We start from the raw sequence: 2,629 nt of genomic DNA on the forward strand, positions 1-2,629 counted from the left end.
GCATTGTAGGTGGCTGATAAATTATGTCTTAGACCCCCACCTCTGTTCAGTGATGGCCGTTCCAGGTTGACAAAAATGGCTTCTTTAACTCCTCGCTCATACCAACGATCCTTTCTGGCTAAAATGCGTACGTTGGAATCCTGAAATGAGTGTCCTTTGTTGTTAAGATGAAGGTAGACAGCAGAGTCCTGGCCTGAGGAACTGGCTCTCCTGTGTTGAGCCATACGCCTGTGAAGCGGTTGCTTGGTTTCACCAATATACGAGTCCGTGCATTGCTCACTGCACTGAATTGCATACACCATGTTGTCCTGTTTGTGTCTGGGTATTCTGTCCTTAGGGTGGACCAATTTCTGCTTCAGGGTGTTATTGGGTCTGAAACGTACCGGAATGTTGTGTTTGTAGAAGATCCTCCTGAGTTTCTCAGATAGACCAGAAATGTAGGGAATGACAATGTTCTTGCGTTTGTTCCTGTTATCCTCCTTGTCCATTATGTTCCTTTTCCTGCTCTTGAAGAAAGACCAGTTGGGATACCCACAGTTCTGAAGTGCTTTCCTGATGTGATTCTGCTCCTTCTCTTTTCCCTCTACCATTGTAGGGATGTTCTGAGCCCTGTGTTGCAAGGTCCTAATGACCCCCAATTTGTGTTCCAGTGGGTGGTGAGAATCGAAGAGTAGGTAATGGTCCATGTGTGTGGGTTTCCGGTAGACCTCGATGCTAAGGCTTCTGTCTTGTCTAATGTGTACATCACAATCCAAGAAGGCTAGATTATTCCCACTTACGTCCTCCCGAGTGAAATTGATGTTGATATCCACTGCATTGATGTGTTTAGAGAAGGCTTCCACTTCATGGGCTTTGATTTTAACCCAGGTGTCATCCACGTATCTGAACCAGTGGCTGGGAGCAACTCCTGAAAAAGTGGTCAAAGCTTTATGTTCCACTTCCTCCATGTAAAGATTGGCCACAATAGGGGACACCGGTGAGCCCATGGCACATCCATGCTTCTGTCTGTAGAAACTTTCATTAAACTGGAAATAAGTGGTAGTCAGGCAAAGGTCAAGCAGGGTACAAATCTGGTCCATGGTGAGGTTTGTTCTATCCAGTAAGGTGTTGTCTTGAAGGAGTCGTTTTCTAACAGATTCAACTGCTTCTGTGGTGGGAATGCAGGTGAAAAGAGAAGTGACATCATAAGAAACCATGGTTTCATCAAAGTCTAGTTTGAGGTCTGCAACTTTAGTAGCAAAATCTTGGGAGTTTTTGATGTGATGTAGTGTATTCCCAACAAGAGGAGCCAGGATGGTGGCTAGGTGTTTGGCAATGTTATAGGTGACAGAGTTTATACTGCTGATGATAGGTCTGAGTGGAGCTCCTTCCTTGTGAATCTTGGGGAGTCCGTATATGAGAGGAACGGCTTCCCCGGGGTACAATCTGTAGTACAGAGATCGGTTGATGGCTTGGTCCTTTTCTAGTTGTTGCAGGCAGCTAACAACTTTCTTTTTGTAACAACTGGTGGGGTCCCATCTTAAGGTTTCATAGGTGGTTGTGTCGCTGAGGAGACTTCTGGAGACTTTTGGATGGACGCACACACACAGCTGCCAAGGACATACCACCGCATGCCAGAAGAGGAAGAGGGAGAGGAAGAGGAAGAAATGTAGGAGAGGCAAGAGGTTACGGAGACTTCCAGGAATGTACAACAAGGAACACATACCGCTAAATGTGGTTAACCTTTCTAAAAAGGATTTATCATCTGCATGTGTTTCAGCCCTTAATATGGGTCTGTCCTTTGTGCCAACTACCTATTGTAACGAATTTAATGCGTATGTGGATTTCCAGAAATTTTTCCGAACTCTTCGCCTAAAGGAGTTTTTTTCCAACAGCCCATGTCCAATGCCAGTGGAAACGGAGGCGGGTGTGAGTTTCTCATTGCCCCCCCACATACAGTCAGCCAATACATCATCAGTAGATCAAAGCCTCATGACAAGTTTTCGAGGTAAATCGACTTTCTTACCCCCTAAATATAGGAATGCCTCTTTGGAGACTTTCTTTCGGTTGGTTGAGAATGACATTTCACATGTATTCACCAAAAAACATGAATACAAAGTACACGATAACTTAACTAATGAACAAAGAGTGGCTTTAAAAGAACTTTATAGTGATAACACTGTGATTATTAAACCAGCTGATAAGGGTGGAGCAGTGGTAGTAATGGACAGTGAGGACTATGATGTTGAAATTGGACGTCAACTTGATAATTCCACCTTTTATAAAAGATTGAGGTCTAATCCAACAGAAATGTATAAAAAAGAAATACAAACTGTTTTGACATCTTTCCTTGAGAGTGGAGAGATAACAAAAAACGAATATGATTTCATGAAAGTTGACCATCCTCTAATACCTGTTATTTACATTTTGCCCAAAATACATAAAAACTATGAGAAGCCCCCTGGTAGACCTATCATAGCTGGCATTGGATCATTAACTGAAAAAATATCCACATTTATTGACTTTTTCCTAAAACCTCATGTTGTCACTCTCTCCTCTTTTGTAAAAGACTCTATGGATATGATCAAACTCCTTAAAGAAATTGAACTTCCAGCTGACATAATGTTGGCCACTTTCGATGTTGAATCAT

Source organism: Neoarius graeffei, chromosome 5 (genome assembly GCF_027579695.1).
Source record: "Neoarius graeffei isolate fNeoGra1 chromosome 5, fNeoGra1.pri, whole genome shotgun sequence".
Classification (NCBI taxonomy): Eukaryota; Metazoa; Chordata; class Actinopteri; order Siluriformes; family Ariidae; genus Neoarius; species Neoarius graeffei.